Source organism: Ursus arctos, unplaced genomic scaffold, assembly GCF_023065955.2.
Source record: "Ursus arctos isolate Adak ecotype North America unplaced genomic scaffold, UrsArc2.0 scaffold_31, whole genome shotgun sequence".
NCBI lineage: Eukaryota > Metazoa > Chordata > Mammalia > Carnivora > Ursidae > Ursus > Ursus arctos.
In genome coordinates this window covers 5,293,439-5,310,241 of record NW_026622997.1, presented here as the reverse complement: position 1 = coordinate 5,310,241, position 16,803 = coordinate 5,293,439, and the positions used below count along the sequence as shown (strand labels likewise).

At 37.1% G+C, this 16,803-nt stretch overlaps 1 long non-coding RNA gene across 1 annotated transcript; it reads left to right on the top strand.

Annotated features, from left to right (window-relative positions):
* The first annotated feature begins 14,574 nt into the window (after positions 1–14,574).
* LOC130542258 (uncharacterized) lies at positions 14,575–16,264 on the top strand. The gene is made up of 2 exons (XR_008956692.1): positions 14,575–15,937; positions 16,067–16,264. It is a non-coding gene; the product is annotated as an uncharacterized LOC130542258 (long non-coding RNA).
* Positions 16,265–16,803: the final 539 nt, after the last annotated feature.

Sequence of the window (16,803 nt, the reverse complement as noted above, 5' to 3'; positions counted from 1 at the left end):
TCAAGTGGTTCCACAGAGCTGGTTGTACAAATGAACGGTCCCTCTACACCCTCCCTCCCCCTTTGCCTGCTTCCTAAAACTGTTCACTTTCAACTCTTTTAGCTGATCTGATTCTTCTGATATTTACCTCAATGTCTCTAACTTAATAGGTTTATATTGTTACTTTTTATTTCTTCTGCTTAGTCTCTATTGTCTTCTTAAAGCAGAAGATGAGAACTTGGCTCTCTTTCATCGCCTCTGCCATACAAGCACACTTCCCTAGCCTTTCCTCCCAGAATGTTTGCTTTGGTTGCATCATTATTCATTGTTCAAGTTACTATACTTATGTAAATGCCTTCAGTGGTAAGCCAGTAACACACTAGCATCCTTTTCCTAGTGTTCTTTTTGTACTTTTTGTGTATTCTATGTAGTTTTTTCTCATCCCAAAACTTCCTCAGCCCGTTATGCAAAACGTACTTGTATTTTATTCAAACACACAGATATTTCATTAAGTTTATCTTCTTGAACAGTTTCACCCACAGCTTCTCAGCCTTCTTTCATCTAGACTGGGTGCCCTCTGGGTCGGCCTCACCCCTGTCATCTTAGGGTCTCCCGCCCGTCATCATCGTCGTCCTAGAATGTTTCTCTGCCCTTCTTTAGTACCGGATCAGCTGCTTTTGTATCCCTCAACATCCTCTTTCTTGATTTGCTCCCTCACTTGATAGAACTCAACCTCCAGTAACTTTCTAGAAGAAGAGTATATGGGAGGTAACTTCTTTGAGACCTTGAATATATGATGAAAATCTTTATGATAGCTTGGCTGGATTTAGAATTCTAGGTTGGAAGTCCTGTTTCCCCAGAATTCTGAAGCCTTTTCACTGTTGTCCTCCAGTGTCTGTTGATATCTGCTTATAGAATCTTTTGTAGAATCTCCTTCTTTTCCCAGGTTTTTGGACGTTCGTAATGTTGTTCTGAGTATGATGCCCTTTTATTTATCATGGTAAGCCTAATGTCTTTAGATTTGGGGGATTTTTCTTAAATTTTTTATTGGAGTCCCTTTTTGTCCCTGTTTTTATCCTTATCTTTAGTATTTGGATCTCCTATCCTGATCCTTTTTAAAAATTTTTAAATCTTTTGACTTTTATTCTACTTAGACACTTCCTCACATTTATTTGTCCAACTTTTTTTTTTTTTTAATTCCCATGTAGCTAACATACAGTGTTTTATTAGTTTCAGGTCGTCCAACCTTTTTTTTTTTTTTTTTTTTTTTTTGGTTTTTCATTTCTGCTGTGTTGTTTTTTATTTATAAGAAGTTTTTTCCTCTGAATATTCTTTTTTATAGTTCTGTTGATTTCCTATATCTCTGGAGATAATTATACTATTTTAGAAGTTGTTTTTTTTTTCTTTTTCCTAGTCTCCAGATTTCTTTATTCTTCTCTTATATATAAGAATAAATGTCATAAGCTTTTCTCAAATTTCTAGCAAGCTTTGGATATTTATTCATAGTTAGCGGTGGAGCACTAAAAAGCTGAATTGGATTGCAAGTTCCATGGACTGCATGGGGCTTATCAGCTATGAGCTTCAATAACTTGAACCAGTATGGGTGGATGGGCCTTTTCATTCTAATGTTATTGTATGTAGGTCGTTTTTCTGGGACTGGTCAGATTTTCTAGAGAGAGTTGTTCTTGTCTCCTGCCAAGAGCATATAAACTACTCTCAGTATCCTGAAAATCAAGAGAAAGAAGAAGGCTTGGAGGTCAGGACAGTGCCTGCTCTCAACTGGATGTACACACAGCCTTCTGCATTTGCCCTCCAGAGAAAACAGCTCTCATCTGCTGGAGCTGGAAGCTAGAGAGCGTGTTCCCACCTATGTGGGGAGGAAGGGAAGACCTGGGAACATGTAGCTGTTTCTTAAACAGCCTTTAAACTGATCATTTGGTTTTAACGCCGACTTGATCCCCACTTCCAGAAGTTCTCATACCACAAATTCTTGAGCCTTTAGGGAATTTTGCAGTGTAAAGTAGGTTGCATCTATTTGTCTTTCATACTGCCAGTTTAGGATCTGACTTGTTTAGATCTCAGTCAGTTTCCACTTACCCATATACTTGGCAGCTTTCAAACTCTTCTAGCTGTTATTTCCTCTCCTTATCTCTTTCACTCTGTGGATTTGTGCTTTGTATGTACATTTAACTATATTATTAACTATCATAACATATGGTTTTGTATGCAATATACATATGGTGTATATATACCTATATATAGCATATTATACACACATGCATGCACACAAATAATATAAAATGACAGTAAAGTTCTTCATATGTAGAGAGGGTTTTAGCTAGAGCTTAAGTTAATGATGTGTGGTTTCAGTCTCCCATCTATAGCTGAAACTTCAGATTAATTTTTCATTTGTTTTATTTGACATTTAACACCAAACTGTTCACATCTGCATGGGCTTCAGATTTGTTGCTCCTAAGATATTGTTAACTACAACTTTTTAAACATTGAAAGGAGGTTTCTATTCTGATGACCGCGTTCCCCATCCCTGGGTGCTAAAGGTATCAAATCAAGCTTATCATGCAGAAGCTTTTATTCCATACTTGGAAACAGTCTTACAGCACACCAATCATGTATTCTTGCCAAAAAGTCAAACTTGAATGTCTAGATCTACTTAACAATTTATTGGAAATACAGGGGATAGAATAACATAATCAATGGATAATCAGCAAAATCATTTATCAGGAAGTAATTAACCCCATTTCTTCAGTAACAAAATTTCAGAGAAAATTAGAGGGAGAGTCCAGAGGGCATTCTACATAATAAAAGATACTTAGAAGATGTATCTAATTGCATTGTATGGATGTTATTTGTATCCCGAGTTGAACCAGCAAATTGTCTTTAGAAAATTAGACATTTGGAAAAATTTTAAACATTATTGTTCTAACAATATTTAAACAATATTGATTATATTAAGGAATTATTTTTGCTATTTTATGTGTTGTCATGATACATGGTTATAATTTTCAAAAGTCATTATCCTTTAACTCTTTATAAATGACACGATAGATAACATGTCATATAAGATGTCACTGTAAAGCTACAGTAACCAAAACTGCCAAAAGAATACACAAGTAGATAATGGAACAGAATACATAGCCCAGAACTAGACCCAGACAAATATAGTCAACTGAACTTTGACAGAGGAGCAAAAGTAATACAATGGAGAGAAGATAGGCTTTTCAATAAATGGTGCTGGAAAACTGAACACATGGACAGTAGTGGATCTAGACATTACTAATAATTTTACAAAATTAACTCAAAATGGATCACAGGCCTAAATATAAAATGCATTACTATAAAACTCCTAGAGAAAAATCTAGATGACCATGGATTTGGTGATGACTTCAGATACAACAGTTATTTCTGATTGCCAACACTTGGAAGCAAACAAGATGCCTTTCAGTAGGTAAATGGATAAATAAACTATGGTATATTCATTCAGGAAAACATTATTCAGTGCTAAAAAAAAAAAGTACATATCAAGCTATGAAAAGACGTGGAGGAAGCTTAAATGCAAATTAGTAAGAAAAGTCAAGTGAAAAGGCTACATTCTGTACAATTTCAACTATGTGAACATTGTGGAAAAGGGAAAACTATAGAGACAATAAAAATATCAGGGGTTGGAGGGAGGAGTGGGGGGATGAATAGGCAGAGCACAGAGGGTTTTTAAGGCAGTGAAACTCTTTTGTGTGATACTGTACTGGGGGATACATATCTTTATATGTTTGTTAAAATCATACAGCACGAAGAATGAACCCTAGTATAAACTCCGGACTTTGAGTAATAATAATGTGGCAATGCAGGTCCATGGGCTGTAACAGATGCACCACATGGTGGGGATGTTGACAATGCAGGGGGCTATGCATGTGTGGGGGCAGGGAATATATGGGAAATCTGTACTTCCTGCTCAGTTTTGCTGTGAACCAAAACTGCTCTAAAATATAGTCTATTGAATGTGTGTGATTATCCACTCTTTACAAATAATATGATAAAATGAATTTGCCACAGAAAGATCCCGGGTGAGGTGTCAATGGAGAACAGAGGGAGAGAGTAGGCTATAGATTAAATAAGAGTGGCCATGAGTTGATAATTGTTAATTCCGGGTTATAGTAAATGATGCTTTATTATACTGTTCTCTCCACTTTTGATATATTTGAAATTTTCCATAATAAAAACTTTGAATACTGAATAGCTCAGCTAGGTTACACTGAAGTATAATCAGTTGAACAAGTACAGGTAACTAATAGCAAACCCTTTCGTAACTGGAAAGAGATGCCTGAGAGTGAATAAGCATTAGATACCTGCTAGAGGCCACGGGGCACAGTAAGTACCATCTGTTTGTCTTCATGTTCTGCTGGCGCAAGAAGGGCATGGGCTGGGGCGTCTCTGTGAAGGGTGAGAGCTCACAGATCACTTTATGAGAAAGCATAGCTGCAGTTTTGTCCTGACACAAATAATGGTGAGTGATGGTTGCTACTATGACAGCAGGTGTATATTCTAGCAGAACAATTACTCCCTTCCATATTATTCTTCACAAATTGTGGAAGTAAGTCTCAGAAAAAAAAAGATTATCTCCATAAAAGATAAATTTTTATATAGAAAAAGTTATTTCCCTTTAATGATGCATACTGGGAATATTAGCATTTTAAGAGATAATTTTTATAGTCAGAGTAAAGTTTAATGTTTCAAAAGGTGCTGTGTTCTAATTCTTATCCTTACTGGGTAAAATCCTATCAGACTGACAGTCCTGCAGATAACAACCATAAGCTCTGACCATAATTCATAAAGCAATAACTTTAAGGCACTGAGGAATGGACAGAAGCAGGCAGAATCCACATTTATATTATCAGAGGTACATAAAGTGATTTCCTGTTTTTGCAGTTTTTTGTCAGGAACCAGGTACAATTGGTAGTGGGGAAATGTCAGGGGCATAAGTGAAAAACTGATGTCTTTTTGCTCTCAGAAACCAGAAGATTGTATACAGAAAATTGCACCTACTGGAAAGAGAAGGAAAATTCTAGAAAAGAAGAAACAAAGAGGTCCCCAAGTTCTGTCGGTCTAAATCTCTGGCTGACACCTGAGCAACACCTGAATAAAGCAGACTCAGTTCAGCCTAAAGACAAAGATTTGAACCAAGATTAAAGCTACCACTCAAGGAACACTTAAGAAACCAAGTTTGCAGTTCAACTACAAGATTGCTAAACCAAAAGAAACAGGATCCAGATTATTCACAGTTTATTATTTAGAATGTCTAGAATAAAATCCAAAATTACTCAACATATGAAGAACAAGGAAAATGGAACACAGTTTCAAGAGAATAGAAAATCAACTGAGACCAACCTCAGTAGATCAATGGATATTATCAAATGTGAAGAATAGAAAAATATTTGGGATAAAGTGAACATGGGGTTTCAAAGGCACCTGTTAAATATAATCAGATAATCTAATGTACATGTAATTGGAGTCCTAGAAGAAAAACAAATAGAGAATCAAGCCAAAAAAAAAAAAAAAAGTAATGGCCGACAATTTCACAAATTTAATGAAAAACACAATTTTACAGATTCAAGACACTCAACAAATAGCAAAAAGGATAAGCACAAAGGTTGCCATACTGTGGCAAACTGTTAAAGCCAAAGAAGCAAATCTAGTAAGCAGCAGTAGAAAAACAACAAATTACATATAGTGGAACAACATTTGAATTCACTTCTGACTTCACATCAGAAACCATGGAGGCCAGGGGTGCCTGGGTGGCACAGCGGTTAAGCGTCTGCCTTCGGCTCAGGGCATGATCCCGGCGTTATGGGATCGAGCCCCACATCAGGCTCCTCCCCTGTGAGCCTGCTTCTTCCTCTCCCACTCCCCCTGCTTGTGCTCCCTCTCTCGCTGGCTGTCTCTATCTCTGTCAAATAAATAAATAAAATCTTAAAAAAAAAAAAAAAAAAGAAACCATGGAGGCCAGAACAGAGTGAAATAGCCATGTTCGAAATGATAGAAAAAAGTGTCAGTCCAGAATTCTATATCAAGTAAAAATATCCTTCCAGAATGAAAGCAAAATAAAGACATTTTCAGATAAAATTAAGAGAATATGTTGCCAGCAGACCTGCACTATAAGAAATGCTAAAGGAAGTTCTCAAAACTGAAAGGAGATCTGATGGAAACTCAGATCCTCAGAAAGCAGTGAAGAGCATCATAGATGATAAATAGCTGGGTAAATACAATACTTCTGGGGTGGGTTTTTTTTTTAATTTGCCATTTTCTTTTAAAATTTTTATAATATATATGGCAATACATATGTATGACTGTTTAGAGGAAAAATTATAGCATTGTCATGGTTTATAACATTTACAGGTGTAACATAAAATAAGGGGAAAATGGACCTACGTGTTTGCAAGATTTCTACATTTAACGAGGAGTAATATATAACTGCAAATATACTGTGGAAAAATTAAATATATATATATATATTTTTTAATTCCCAGAACAATCACTAAAATAATAAGGTAGAGAAGTATAACTAAAAACCAATAAGAAAATTGTAAATGAATTTTTAAATAAATTTTATTAAAATAATGTTTAAAGGACATGAAGGGAAGAACAGAAAACACAGTGAACAAATAGAAAACCAGCAAAGGAATGATATACCCAAACACAACCACAGCAATAATTTTATTAGCTATTAATGGATCAAACATTTCAATTAAAAGGCACAGTTATCAACATAGATTTTAAAAAGCTTGACCCAACTATATGCTATGTACAAGAAATGCACTTTATTATTTAAAAGCACAGAAAAGATGCACTTTATATTTAAAGGCATAAATAAGTTGAAAGTAACTGTATGGAAGAGAACACACCGTGCAAACAGAAAGCATAAAGAAGGCTGGAGTAGCTGTGTTAATCTGAGATAAAGTAGATTTTAAGACAAAAAAAATATAAGAGATAAGGAAGAACTTTTCATAACCATAAAATGGTGAGTCAGGAAGACATAATCATACATGGCCTGATAAAACAGCATGTCCATCATGCAAATACAATGAAGCAGTAGCTACAGTGGGTCAAACAGGTAAAGGGGATTAGAAGCACAAACTTCTAGGAAAAAAACAATGAAACAAATTGACAGGATTAAAGGGAAAGATAAGCAATTGCATCGTTCTTATATTTGGAGAGTTTTAAACTCCACAGCAATTGCCGGAGCAACTAAACAAATCAGCAGAGACATGGGTTCTCAGCAATACTACTTGACCTGGTTGATACTTAAAAAACACTACACCCAACAAATGCGGGTATTTTTTTAAGTTGCACAGCACATTCATCAGCATAGACCATATGCTTGGCCATAAAATAAATCTCAAAAAAAAAAACATTCAAATCACAAGTTTACTCCCTGATCACAGTGGAATCAAATTAGGAATCAATAACAACAAAATATCTCGAAAAACCCTAAATATTTGGAAGTTAACACACTTCTAAATAACCCAGGAGTTGAGTAAAACACCAGAGAATTTAGAAAATAGTTTGAATGAAAAGTAAATTAACTGAATGAAACCTACATCATCAAAATGTGAGGGGTGCAGCTAAAGAGTGCTTAGAGAGGAATTTATAAATTTTAAATGCTTATGTTAGATAAGAAAACCTATAAATCAATGATCTAAGGTTCCATTTTAGAAATTTAAGAAGAGCACATTAAACCCCACGCAAGTAGAATGAAGGAAATAATGAAGGGCACAAATCAATGAAATAGAAAATGCATAAGCAATAGAGAAAATGAAATCAAAAGGTTCTGAGCTGGGTTCTTCTTCAGCTCTGTCATCAACTCTGCACCACGCTGGGAAATGCATCACCTTTCAATGCATCTGTTTACTCATCTATATAATTAGGGAGGTTGGACTTCAATGACACACAAAGTGCTCTTAATTTTTAGGTGCTCACAAAGGCAGAAGACCGATAATAGTGGAATTCTAAAAAGACGCATGTGCTAACAGTTGCTCAGTAAATATGCTGAATAAATGAAACCTCAGGATATGACCACTTTTCCAAGGATCTGTTTTTACAGTCTATAACCCTGATTAATTTGTATTCTAATACTCAAAGGAATATACACCATGGACCATAGACACGGCACACAAATACAAATACAGTGTTGCTCTGTATCAAGCATCAGACTCTCAGTTTAGCTAAAAGGGAGCACGTGCAAGTAGTTGAACTGCAAACCAGAGATTCGAGATCCCAGGCTTGATTTCTGTTTGACTGGCTCCTGAGGCCCTTGGAAAATCATGGTCTTTGTTCTGTGGCTCTATTTCCCCATATGAGTTGTCTGCATTTTTGTAAGATTTAATCAGGCATTCAGCAAAGCCAAATGTTTTCTGCCTCAAAATAAATTCTGGTAAGACTGATACAAAGGATCATCCCTGATTTTCCCCTTAGCTCTCATTAAACGAGGTTTTTTTCTTAAAATTACTGGATTCTTAAAAAAAAATTAGAATATGACATAATATTAATTAATGTCCAGAAGGAAGCAGACCAGTGAAATCTTAAGACTTTAAAGAGAACAAATTCCTGTTCTTCCTAAGACATAGTCTCAGATTACATGTTCTGCAGGCCAATTCCCAAGAGTCCTCACATTCGGCTATACTGGCAACCGGTAAAGGGGTCTTCCTTTTGGCTTGTTGCCCGTTACGACCCAGGACTACATCTTGAAGTTTAGTGGGCTGCATGGATCTGAGCTTTCTCCTGTCCGTGAAGTAGGGGGTATGAGATAGAAAAACAGGATGTGATGAGCATAATAACTGGAGGAAAAACCACATTGGCACTGGACACCTCCAATTTGCCAACAGGCAGCGTTAATAATGCATTTCTAGCAAAAATCAAGAAGTGTTGCTCGTAACTTAAATTTAATCATAAGGACACATTAAACAAGCACAACTAAAGGGCATTCTACAAAATACCTAATACTCTTCAGAAGTGTCAAGTCGTGGAAGACAAAGACTGAGGCCCTGTCCCAGATTGGAGGTGTGACAGTTAAATGCAGTGTGTGATCCTAGTTTGGATTGTGAACCAGAAAAAAAGAACATCAGGGAGACAACTGGTGAAGTTCGAATAAGATCTGTAGATCAGTTAATAATAAGCTGTATTAATGTTAACTTGCTGGTTGTGGCCATTGTACTATGTCTATGTAAGATACTGATATTTGGAGAAGCTAGGTGAAGAGAAAGAATACAGAATGCTTTATACTATTTTTGAAACTATTTTTGTAAGTCTTAAATTATTTTGCAACAAAAAGTTGTGTTTTGATTTTTTTTAAAGATACAGGAAATGAACCATGAGAGACTATGGACTCCGGACACAAACTGAAGGCTTTAGAGGGGAGGGGGGTCGGGGGATGGGCTAGCCTGGTGAAGGGTATTAAGGAGGGCACGTATTGCATGGGGCACTGGGTGTTATAGGCAAACAATGAATCATGGAACACTACATCAAAAACTAATGATGTACTGTATCGTGACTAACATATCATAATAGTAATATAAAAAAGATATAGAAGAGAAACCTTCAAATCAGTGTATGTTGGCGAGGAATTTTTAAGAAAACTAAACCAATAGAAGTAACTAAATATGGGGGATTGAAGCGCAAAGAGAGTGAATAGAAAATGCAAATGATGAAGGTAAAAATATTTTTAAATTAACACAATGTCAAGAACTATTTTTTTCATAAAATATATCTTCAGATTAGAACGAAAAATCCATTAGATGGTACTTTAAAATATATGCTAATCCTGGGTCCTGAAATATAAAGACTCATAAAGATTAAAAGCGAAAGAACAGCAGGCTAAAAAAAAAAAGTATGTCAGGAAAATATTCATGAAAAGAAAGGTGGTAGTGCTGATTTGATATCAAATAAAGCATACTTTATAGCAAAATGTATTTAAGAATAAAAATGGCTCCTCTATAGTGATAAAAGTAACAATTTGCCAGTCAGTTTAGGTAACTAAGTTACCTAATTTCATATTTGAGAGAGGAATTTATAAATTTTATAAATTATACACTTAATAATATAACCTCGATATGTAATTTTAAAATTGCTGGAATTCACGACTCACAATTTGTGGATTTTAAACACATTTTTCTCAGTATTAATGGATTAAGCCTACAAAATAATTATCAAATTTGAAGAAAATACAAAAAGCACAGAAAGAAAACAATCTGTCAGAAATATATAGAACCCTATAGTCATTAGAGCACTGACCACATACTAGTCACAAGGCAAGGATTAAGAAATAATCAAGAATCACTATCAAGTTCTCTGACCACAATAAAATTCTGTTAGTAATCAGTAACAAGAAGATAACTTTTAAACTCCCATATATGTTTGGAAATTTTACAACAGATTTCTGAAGAACATATTGGTCAAGAAAGAACATCACAAAAATTAGAAAAATTGAGAGCTGAACAGTAATAAAAAATTTCACCTCAAAATGTGGGCCGCAGCTAAAGAAATACTTCAAGAGCAGGGGAGATCGAACATGAGGTAAGCCTCAAACTCGAAAGCTTTTAAAAAAGGAAGGAAATAATAAAAAAACAGAAATGAAAGAAGTACTAAACAAAGATACACTTCGAGACGATCAAGCCAACAAAGCTGAAAGTTGGTTCTGTGAGAAAACGTAAAGGGGAATGGAGACAAAACCTGGCAAGATTGATCAAAAAAAGAAGAGGTAGCATAAATATTAGGAGGGAAATATTAGGAGGAAATAACGAAATATGATATAAAATAAAATACTATTTTTAAAACGTAAGATAATTCTGGAATCAAACTGAATTCCTGAACACAGCCAGCTGAGGGCCTGGCCTTCAGTGTGATCAGTGGGGAGTGCAAGGATCCAAACAGCCTTTCCTCACCACCGCCTAAGAACAACACTCGGGATCTTAACCAGGCAGGAAAAGCTTCTCAAACTTGAGTGAGCCCTTCCCCCATCCCATCTCGGTCCTGTCAATCACTGATACAGAACTTAAAATGTATCCTCATCAGAAGAAAGAGATTCTTTTGAGGAGAGAACTAACATATACAATTTTAAAGGTTTATTATCCGATGTTTGACAGTACCAAGTCACAACAAGAAATCCTATTATGTATAAGCTGATGGGTGATATATTATCCACAGTGACATTTTCAATGACAAATGGGTTTTGAAACGGCAGATTCCTAATCAGAACCTTCGAAAACTGCCACTGTTTTTAAGAATACAACTGTTACTTTGCCACCTGTTAATGCCACACAAATGATGTTCACAGCTTTACTGCCGTCCCTGCCTGCACTCACTTCCCACACTGCTCTTGTAGGAAGTCAGCCCTCATCGTCGAACACTCCTCCACCATCTTACACTCATTAAAAGAACTTAGGGGCAAAGAAGTGCCTCAGGTACCTGCTTTTGCTTTGCTTTTCAAAGTTTTTCTTTTGTGAAAGGGAATAATACAGTTTTGTCTACAGAGTGGTTTTTTTTTTTTTCCAAATTTTTCAAATTCTAGTTAGTTAACATACAGTACAATATTGGTTTCTGGAGCAGAATTCAGTGATTCATCACTTACATTCAAAACCCAGTGCTCATTACAAAGTGCTCTCCTTAATACCCATCATTCATCTAGCCCATCCCCCACCCACCTCCCTCCATCAACGCTCAATTTATTCTCTATCTTCAAGAGTCTCTTACAGTTTATTTCCCTCTCTCCTTTTTCTCTTTTCCCCTTCACATATGCTCATGTTTTCTTTCTTAAATTCCACATATGTGTGAGATCCTATGGTATTTGTCTTTCTCTGCCTGACTTATTTTGCTTACCGTAATACACTCTAGCTCCATCCACATCATTGCAAATGGTAAGATTCCATTCTTTTTGATGGCTGGGTAATATTCCACTATAGATCTATATACCACATCTTCTTTAACCATTTATCAGTTGATGGACATTTGGGCTTTCTCCATAGTTTGCCTATTATTGATAAGGCTGCTATAAACATCAGGGTGCGTGTACCCCTTGAATCAGTAATTTTTGTATCATTTGGGTAAATACCTAGTAGTGCAATTGTGGAATCGTAGGGTAGTTCTGGTAGTTCTATTTTTAACTGTTTGGGGAAACTCCATACTGTTCTCCAGAGTGTCTGTACCAGTTTGCATCCCCACCAACAGTGCAAGAGGGTTCCCCTTGCTCCACATCCTCACCAACACCTGTTGTTTCTTGTGTTAATTTTAGCCATTTTGACAGTGTGAGGTAATATCTCATCCTGGTTTTGATTTGTATTTCCCTGAGGCCGAGTGATGTTGAACATTTTTTCATGCGTCTGTTAGCCATCTGGATGCCTTCTTTGGAAAAATATCTATTCATGTCTTCTGCCCATTTCTTGACTGGGTTATTTGGTTTTTTGGGTGTTGAATTTGATAAGTTCTTTAGAGATTTTGTATACTAATCCTTTATCTTTGCAAATATCTTCTTCCATTCCATAGGCTGCCTTGTACTTTTATTGATTGTTTCCTACAAAGTGATTCTCAAACTTTGTTTGCATTGGGATCAATCGGTGGGGTTGGGGGTTGTGGCAGGGGACCCAAGCATCTGTATTTTTACCTAACTCCCTGGTGATTCTGAAGTACGTCAAGGTCTGAACAACACAGTTTGGGGTTTTAGCATCTGCACATTCTAGATTCTGTACATGACCTCTATAGCATGTCACATCCCTAGGCACCTTGATAACATTGAACACTTACTATTTGTTAGACATTGTTCTAATATGTAGAACTTGTATAATAAGCATTTATTTACATGTATTAGCATTTATTTTCACAACAGCCTTTTCAGATCTATACTATTATCCCCATTATACACAAGAGGATACTGAAATACAAAGAGGTCAAATAATGCCCAAAGCCGCATAACTAATTAGGAAGAGTCTAGGATTTGAACGCGAGGAGTCTGGCTCTGGAGCTTGTGCACTTAATGACCATCTGTACTGCCTGATAAACACTGGCCATGTGACAGCAAATATTGGTGAATGAGGGTCCTCTTTAACAAAGTCACAGAGCAAAAATACAAACTCATCTGTCAGATGTCACAACTCAAGGGTTGTTACCCTGGATAGGTTAGTAATTCTCAGGATGCATGAAGTTTCAGAGATAAATCTCATTTAGCTCTGCTCTCAAGGAGTGCAGAACTAGCTGGAGAAGTGAAAAGACATGTGACCCCAATCTGTGCTCCACATAAGGGGAGGTACAAGCACAAAATAACAAAACGTCCTGGGTTTGGTCTTCTTATTGCTTGCCTTTGGCAAATCTGTGATCACAAAAAAGGAGAGAAACATTTAACCCAGGAAAAGTAGGCTGACAAGTTCTCGATGAGTTTGATTATTTTCCCCAACTCCTTGATATTTCTGTTTTGTTTTGAAGAAATTGGATGTACCATTCTGGGCTCCCATGACCACGAGCACAAGAAGAAGTCACTGTCAGCTCATAGATGCTAACTGAAGCCATGGAGTAAATTAGAAGATAGGCAGGTCCAGGTCAAAACTCCAAAGTACACCATGTCTGAGAGGCGAACCTCTGAAGATAGGTTTGCAGAAGAGACTCAGAGTGGCCGAAGAGGAAGGAGGGGACTAGAAGTGCACAGAGGCTCAGGGCTGAAAGCAAAAAAAACCCCAATTACATAGAAGTTTACTTTTTAGAAAATTGTGTTCAAACTTAGTCATTTAATGATGAGTGTCCTAATATTTTTAGGGGGAAATTCCATAAGGCGACTTCATCTCCTGATGCCACTTTATTTTATGCTCTATTTCCAAAGGTTTATGGGAGAAATACTGTTACACTTAATGAACACCCGTGATGTGGAGTCTAATTGCCATTATATAACAAGCTAATTACTCATCAGTGCAAATAACAAAATATAGATATTATCATGCACACTCATATGCTAAGAGACCAGCTCATGAGCCACATGTCTATACAGGCATGCCTATACTTAACCATCATTTCTGTTCACAGCATTGCCTTTCATGGGTATAGCACACTGCTTTTCCCAGAACCTTTATCCGCAAGGTGTTTTACTCCCTGTCAAGTAAGCAGAAACAATAATTACATGTGGATTTTACCAAGTAGAAAACTGAGGCTAAAAGAAATTAGTGCCTTCCTATGATCACAAAACTAGCTTGAGAAAGAGATGAGCCTCTAGCCAAGACCCACTGAGTCTCACTTTGTGCAAACCCCTTTGCATTAAAGCTCCCTGATCAGGGGATGAAGCCATCAGTGTGTACCTCTGTCCTCCTCTAGAAATATCTCTTCTGATCAACTTCTTGCTCCAGAGCACTAAATGATTGCCCTGGAAATTTGAGGTCCTTCCCTAAGAAAAGGCACTGGTTTTTTTTTTAGAGAGACTGGTACCTACAGGAAGTGACTTCAAACCCATATCAGAACTTATACATCCAAACAAATTCTGCCTTCAGTGTAATTTGTAATATATTATTTCAATATAATAGTTGGTAAACCAAGTATACAAACACATTTTAGGAATAATCAGAGGAAGCTTAAATATGGTTTGGTTTGGATGATAGTGAGAAGTTAGTTTTGATGGGTGTGACGATGAATGACACCTGTGTGAGAAAATGGCCTTTTAAGCCTCATGCTGATATTCGTGTTGCTTCAACAACAATATGGCAGTGTTAAGTTTACGCAGATAAATTATACAGCCTGGATACAGGATAGACGACCGCTCTGCTGCCTGAACGTTTTGTTTTGTTTTTGTTTTTTAATTTTCAGAAACGCCCTCAGAATCAATTCATGAACCACAAAGAACTGAGTCACACTACTTTAGAGTTTCACCTCACTTGGATTTAAAACGAAATTACCTGGCTGGGTCACTGAAGCCATTCTCCAGTGTTGGCTCTGAACAACTGTACTATTTCCACATATTTATTACCTTAAAAGAGCTTCCTTCTACTTTATATCTCTCTGTGAAAGAACCTTAAATTGTTTTGCTAAATTCCATGGCCAAGCCATAGACTCAAATGTTGATGAAACCAAATGACTCCATCCAGGCTTCTGGCATAAATTTTATGGAGTGTGGAGGTGATTCTAAATCTTTCCTCCAACCACCACACTGCCTAGAGTTTGCTGTGTGGGGCCCAAAATGGCTGCCCTGGGAACTGAGTGGAACAACCATGGGTGGGGATAAGAACAGTGGAATGTCTCATGGAAGATAAGATCTACCATAGGTAGGGAGCCAGCCCTTGCCTCTGAGATGAAGGCTTATCTTATTAGCGCACATGGCAGTGAGCAAGATGCGAGTAGAGGGTGCCTGGAAAGAGGTAGGAAAATGAGATGTCCTAAAGAGCACCACCACCGCATCTAACAATCCTGAAATTAAAGAGTTTGATCCTATGTCGACAAGAAGCATGAATGGGGACGACTGTTTCTTCTCCTTTTCTTCACCTCATCCCCAGTGTGTGTTTGTTTGTTTGCTTGCTTGTTTTAAAGGAGAGGGGGCTGTTTGCTAAGAAACTAGATTTTCTTTTTTCACTTTTCAAGGAGTTACTGTATACTAAAAAGTTTCTTTTTTGCAAGTAGTGTCTGCTCAATTAGCAGTTCAAATCAGCCCTATTGACAGAAGATGGAAGCAGCTTCAAGCAAGTGTGAGAGACCAGCCTGTGAGCCTCAAGCCAACTGGGGACTGGGAGAGTCTGTTTAAAAATATTATGGTTCAATAAAAACTTCCTAATCTGCTTTGTATGCCATACTTTCTCCAATTAAACCCTCTAGAGTGAAAGACCATCCACTGGCCAAACATCAGTCACTGAGGTTGTTGACATCTAATCACCCCAGTGGCCTCATGCATAGAGGGCCCTACATCTGTTTCCCTTCTTTCCTCTGAGCACAGGTATGTATCTCTTTCCCAGTTTGTGTTCCTTGATGGGGGGCAGAGAGGGTTGGGAGGTGTGTTGTTAGGGGCCCAACAGAAACGAGTCAAAACTCTTCTAAAGGCCCCAAACTTCTCCCTGTGTCACAGGCAGATGCTGCAAGAGAAGTCTCTACAAAGGCCATATTGTCACTTTTGAGAGAGAGAAGAGAGAGAAAGAGGCTCCCGTGCATGCTTCATGCTTCACGAAGGCCGGACCAGAGTGAGATCTTGTTCCTCTTCATTTCTGGAAACCTCAGTGCTGTTTCATTTGTAAGAAAATCCCATAAATACTTTCATTCAGTAAAACAACAACAACAATTGTTTCTTTACAAATATAGATAATACGTTTGATAACTCACCTCACAAATGAAACTCAAGTACTTTGGGATATTTTTAAAACATGAAGATCCTCATTTAAAGAACATGAATAAAACAATGAGTGACCTGAAAGTTGTTAGGCATGAAAATTTCCCGTGGAAGTTCAGGGTTTTAGAAAACACTCTAAATTCGCTTCTCTGAGCACATGGCCTTAGAATAATGTTAAAGAGTTAAAATTCTACATTCCCAAGCCAGCAGTTTCCTAACTCTTCCTCGTTGACTCAAGAAAGAATTTCCTCTTCTCTTTGGCATCTGCTTTGAGTGACCTCCTTGATGTAAAGTCTCTGATTCTTTGCACCAACCTCATGATCGTAACTGAAAAGACTATCGAGAACAAGTCACGTCATTTCTGTTTTCTTAGTCGTGAGTTTTACTACCCAAGTTGTATATTCTGGAGACTTAAGTGAAAATATCTAGTAGAACAAAAATGGGATGGGAAATCAGAAGCCGGGCCGCCCTCCCTCAGC